The 6,255-nt window shown below is 42.3% G+C and overlaps 1 protein-coding gene across 1 annotated transcript in view; it reads left to right on the forward strand.

Moving 5' to 3' along the window:
• The first annotated feature begins 6,164 nt into the window (after positions 1 to 6,164).
• CCDC80 (coiled-coil domain containing 80) overlaps positions 6,165 to 6,255 on the forward strand; it is a 20,969-nt gene continuing 20,878 nt past the window's right edge. Inside the window, exon 1 of the mRNA XM_010174384.1 lies at positions 6,165 to 6,255. This exon is cut by the window's right edge and continues 541 nt beyond it. The gene's annotated coding sequence lies outside the window, so the exon portion shown is untranslated.

The raw sequence follows: 6,255 nt of genomic DNA on the forward strand, positions 1-6,255 counted from the left end.
GTAGGTCCTGCCTACTGAAGGGAAATAAAATTCAGCAAGGAAACAGGAATTACTGTATTCACCAGCCAAACAGCATATTCAAGAGGCTGGCAGGGGCTTTCCCAAAGGAAATGAAACCCTTTAAAGGAGGCTGTGGGATCTTTATCCCACTCAATTATTACACAGCTTTTGGCCTGATTTTTTAAATACTCGAGTTTAAGCAGATACTTGCCCTTTTCTTCTCTGTCTTCCCAGTGTGCTTCTCCAAGGTTTGGGTTAGTAGACACTGCTGCTGAAAACTAGCTCAAGGAAAGAACTTAAGAGCCCTGGGCTTCCAACTACTTTTCTCCATTTTTATGACTCCCACCTACAGACCCCTGACCTGTGTAGCACTTGACAGTCAGAGCACCCACTGAAATGGGTGCCCTCCTCCTCTGCCACCCACCAAGGAAAGATTCCAAAAGCATCTGGCAGAGAAGATCTAGTTCAGCCCAAAGGAGCTGAGAGAGAGCCACAGGCCACCACTGAGCGAGACACAGGAGTGCCTCTTCACATGAAGGATGGAGAGAAGAGAATAAAGACAAGGGTCATGAATGCCTGCAAGTGAGCATAAACAGCCTGACAAGAAGAGTGGTACATTATCTGCACATGATAATATTTCCAGCTGTCACTTTTAGGCTTGAACTGTCTTCAGTCTGACCTGAAGCAAAGGAACATAAACATTAAATTCTCATTCTACTTTGGTCTTTTGCCTTGCCTTGCCTTCCCTCTGCAGAGCCATGCGAGCCCCCAAGTGAGGTGAAACTTCAGTATATGCTTAAGTGCTTTTCTGACTTAGAACTATCAGAGGATTTGAACCTTCTCCATTGACTAGCAGTGAATGTTAGGACAAGAATGTGTGCAGCCGTGTAACTAGTAATTTTTTATATTCATCCTCAAAGCATTCTGACACGTAATCACTGAGAGTAATCGCTGAGCACAGCCCTGTTTTGGAAGGCTCTTTTATTGCTGAACCATAGCACAGTCTGGTTTTTAAACTCCTACCCCTTCAATTTTATAATCAAAACAAGTCTTTAAAAAAAAAAAAGAGAACAAAAAAAACCCAAATGATTTTTTTTTATTTAAATTACAGGGTGCAAGAAAAAGATTTGTAGGCCAGAGTATTTTAGGGCAGATAATAAGGCCCACAAATATGTAAGGAAAAACCCCTTCTAAATCAGTGGGCTCTGTTTTCTGACAGAATCTTATTGAAGTTCCCCTACCAGTGGAGAGGAGAACTGAGTATTCCCTGGTAAGAGAACGAGCTGACTGTATTGCAGGACAATTTCTACTTGACTTTCTTCCAAGTGTGCAAAGCTATAAGTGATTGCATTTGGACAAAACAGTTGTCAAAGAGATCAGAACTGGGAGCTCGGCATTGAGAAGCCAAGTCCTAGTATTTGTGCAAAGAGAGAAGCTGCATAAGCACCAGCCTCCATCCTGCTTAAATCTGCTTTGTGCTACAAAGTGGGGCTGTGAGAGCCAGGAGAGAATTCCCCATCTGTTCAGAAGGGTTCAACATCAACTGGCAGTTCCCCAGACAAAGGAAGGGAGAAGGACAAAGAAAGCATGCCAGAGAAAGGAGGTGGCATGGGTCAGTGTTCAGACCTATGCTAGCAGGAAGTCCCCGTGTACAGAGGTGCAAAAGTGAGATGAGAATCAGGCCCTTGCAGCTGGTAAGTTCATTGCTGTGGCCAAATTCCTTTAGCCATGTAGGCATGTGATTTGGGAAAGATAACCAACGGCTCTTCATGGGACAATCCTGAACATCAGCATCATGAGATGCCAGTAGTACAGCTTCCCTGTGGGGTTATATAGCTGTAAGAGAGGGATGTTGGCCCCAGTCGTTGATGATTGGAGCTAATTAAATCCTTTTTTCCTACTAATTTAAAGAACTATTTCTGTGACTGACTGTATGTATCTATCCCAAGACAAATCCCAAAATAAATGGCTTTATCACTCCCACCAGCCTGTGAGTAGGTAACGCTGTTTGCAAGGCTGGCAGATGGCAAGCTTATGTATTCACTTGCTCTCACGTATAACACTTTCATCTTGGTGTACATAACACCAGTTGCATCAGTCAGTTTGGGGTAGAACTTGTGTCAGGCCTGGTCAGAAGATGTTTTACTCTCCCTGGCTGATGTTTCCATCCCAGATGTCAACCAGATGTCGAACAAGAAATGGGTCTATGTAAGCACCTTCCTCTCACCAGGAAGCTCTGTAAACCAGACAAGGAGAGGTGCTAAACTCAAGGTCAGCTTGAGCACGGGCCAATAATAACACCCAGATATGAGAATTTCACTGTATCTCAAATACAGCCTGAATCTTTGGGGTGGCAACCCTGTCAGTACCTAAGAGGCTCAGCCTCAGTTTAAAACATTCAATTTTCAAGTTCGTAATACTTATTTTTAAAGCCTGTAGTATCACATTGCCTCACCAGTTTCTAAGCAACATCCCTGGGGACTCCACAGAAAAATGTATATTTAAAAAGTGAAGACTCAAGTGAGGCCAACCTATTTATCAAAAGTGCCTTTCTATTTTAGGAGCTTCATCTCACTAACCAGACATTGCTCTTTTTATTATGGGTCACTGCTTTTGCAAGCCTCCCTGTACTGACTCCTTTTCCTGCTTACATACAGGGGGTTGCAGCATAGTTCCCCTGTTTACACTATTAGTTGTTATTTCCCCAGCTGCTGGCTGGGTTATGACCTCAGTCAGATCACTAATAACAGCCTCCTCCCCTCTCAGGAAAGTGAGGAGCCAGCGAGGTTCAAGAAACCTGTCCCTTCTTAGAGCACCAACAATGTCTGGCTTCATGGGATTCAGCCTTTGGTGCTCTCCACTCTTCACCCGCATCAGCAGGGGAACCTACACCTGCTTATCTGGCTCCCAGCTTCCCAGAAGCCGATGCCAGTATTCCCAACCCCTTGCCTCCTTTCACCTTCCTTTTAACCAGTTTCTCCCCCATTCTCTGGAGGATTGCCTGGAAGTCTACCAAAACAGAAAGCTCTTCCCACTCACACCTCTGGCTGTCTGCTTCTTGCTGTTACCTTATTTCTCCAAGTTCTGTAGGACTGAGAAAGAATCCCAGTTCAGGAGGTAGCTGACTTTCTGTTTAATTCATTAGCGGAAGAAATAACGTAGTTGTGCATACATCCCTTGACACACTTGATATATATACATTTAAGTCTGATACCTAAAGCAGAATACAGAAACCGTCACAGTACTGTCACCCTTAAACAGATACATATTTTCCCTTTGTGGACATAGCATTAACTTTCAGCTCCTTATTAAAACCACTCTGAGGACTACAGAGTTTGTACATTGCATTTCACCTTTCTCAAATTGCTCATGTCAGTTCAGTGGGCTAGAGAATTTATTTCCATAAGCCTCCAGAGAGCTGCACTCTTCAGGGGTGGGTGCCTTTCTCATCTCGAATTTCCCATTAGATGTGTCCATAGGGATCTCATTCCATCCTTTTGCCATGACTTCCAGTCCAGCCAAAAAGGTCTCTTAGAGGCTTGAAGACTAAACAGCAGAAAACCACCACATTCTTGGGGAAATTATCCCAGGGGTTAACTGAGATTGTTATTAAAAAATTGCAAGTAATTGCAATTACTTCAGGTCTGTATTCGTCAGGATTTAATTCCTAATCATTGGACATCCTTCTGCTTCCTCTGCTGGATTAAAAAGTTATTTACTTTCAGAAGTCTCTTTTCTGTGTATGCAGGAGAAGATCATGACTGAGGTGTGACTGTGCCTTCCACACAGTTATTTTCCCACCATCATTTCAATGGGATCACATCCAAACATCAGGTCACTTTTTGAACCCTTTGCAATCCTTTTGAAAAGCTGGATGTACATGGCAGTAACTACCTTATTGCTTCTACATAGGACTTCCTAACTTCTCATTGACACACTGGCAGACTTTCTCTTTGCTGCAGTATCACACCAAAAGCTTATTTCCAGGGGCTTCTATACTGTGCCTTTTAGGTCCCTTACAGAACAGCTTCCTTCTAGGATATTGTTTGTTAAGTTATGCATGTTTCATGCATTTTTTTGCTTCTTGCTGTATGACACTGCATTGGCCCTTTAAAATATATGTTCACTTTACCAGAAGTCCCATGTTGGCCTTATAAATTACTTACTGTCTAAGAAATCCTGATGCCAAATATTTCCAGCAGTCATTTCAAGTTTATTCCTCACCTCAGATAAAGATACTAAGAAGCATCAGCCTTGGAAATAATCCCTGTGGCTCCATGTCTTGTCGTGTGCTAGTCTCTCCCTACAGCTGCCTTACAATTTATCATCTTCACTGATCTGCCACCCTTTGACACATTTAAGACAGATTCTGTAGCATGCTACTTTTTTTAATCAGGTTGGGAGAGCAAAGCAAAGTCCTCACAGAAATCCTTTAGTGTATCTATAATTGGATAGAATAGACAGCAGAGATAAGGAAATCTGTTTCTTTCCTTTGTTGTCGTGTACTGAGTGTGTTTTTCTTGGCTTCAGTAGACCTATGCGGATGAAGGATGTTTTGCTCCTGTGTGGTTTCAAACTATCACCAACAAGAAGAAAATTGAGGTAATTTAGGGGGTTTTTTTAAAAAAATAATTTACCTCAAATTAAATACTTGGCTTCAGCTTTGTAGAGTCACTTCTTTTTTTAATCATTGTAATAAATCTGGAGGAAACATTCAAATGAAATCATGATTTTTAATTATATTTTCTTTAAAAGATGACATTGAAAAGTGTAATGTTTAGACATTTTTTTTTTTCTTGTCAAGATGAATAAATCAACAGACCTGCCTCTAATTTAAGTGGAAAATGTTATCTACCCTTGCTCCATAGAGTTTTGTGGTCCTTATGAGAGGTACAATCCTCTTACTGCCCAGCTGATGTAGGATATGATATTCTGGGAAGGGCTGTGTATTTTTGCACTCATGTTGATGTGGGCACAGGCATTCAGCATCCTCCCCTACCTCCAGGGCAAACCACTGGCCACAGAATGCAAACTGTGGACACGTGTTAGCAAAACCACTACTAATGATTGTTAGTGCACTGGACAACCTAAAGTAAAAATGAAGCGAAGAAAGGAAGAAAGGAAGAAAGGAAGAAAGGAAGAAAGGAAGAAAGAAAAAGAAAAAGAAAGAAAGAAAAAGAAAAGAAAAGAAAGTTTTTTATCCTTGAAATATTAATTTCAAGTAGAAGGCATACCTTACCCCTGCCAAGACAACAGAGGTCAAATCCAGTATGTTATCATGGAAATGTAACAGCATCTCTGTGAATAAGTGAAATCTCGGAGAACAGTAAAAGTAGTACTAAGGTCTTGGTTGTTTTTAGGTGCTACACATCAACTACAATTAACTGGTGTTTTACACTGAAGGTGCGTGACACACTGAAGCCAGTGTGAATTGGTTAAAGACAAGGTGCTGGCAGCGTAGCTGTGCCAGTTTACGTCAGCTCAATAGAATGGTGTCATTTACACCGTGAAGGGAGAGCAAAGGACATGACCCTGTCTTTACCCATGTCTCTTTAGGTATTTTTGCCCCCCCCCCCTTTTTTTTTTAACTGCTAGTGCATATTAATGGGAAATACATGCAGCTCTAATTTTAATACAATAATAAACACCCTGATCTCTTTAGAAACTACAAATTAACAAACACCATGCCCATATGACATTTGCAGAAAAGACTACACCAACACACATGAGGACTTGAAAGATAAATTGGTTGGAAAGTGAAGAGGATTTGGATTTCACTGGAGAGCTCCCTGAAAGCAAACAAGGAAAAGGGGAAGAGGAGGTAGAAATAAAGGGGTTAAAAAACAATTAACTCTTAAACACCAGAGCTGTTATTGACACCGATGGGGAAACACATTTCTCACAGGATTATTTTTTATACAGACCATGTCTGTTTAATGGGAGAAAAGAGAAAGCTGAGGTTGGGGAGCACCAGGGAGCTGGGATGTGTGAAGGAAAGAGTTAAGGCCGGAGTCACCCTCTCTGAAGTGCAGTGTGATGCTGTGCAGTGTTTCAGCCCCCAGAGCCTTCCTCCTCCTCCTCCCTCCCTGTGTCAGTGGGGAGGAGGCGGGTTCTGCTGAGCTGTTAAATCCTGAGTGAAGTTTCCCCCATTTCCAGTGGCCACCGTTGTCTGAGGCTGGTTCGGAGCAGGGCTGGGGTTAACCTGACATTTCTGGGACCGTGGCCAGCCAAGAAGGGGAAGAGAAGAAGAAGCTT

Source organism: Antrostomus carolinensis, unplaced genomic scaffold (genome assembly GCF_000700745.2).
Source record: "Antrostomus carolinensis isolate BGI_N321 unplaced genomic scaffold, ASM70074v2 scaffold10758, whole genome shotgun sequence".
NCBI lineage: Eukaryota > Metazoa > Chordata > Aves > Caprimulgiformes > Caprimulgidae > Antrostomus > Antrostomus carolinensis.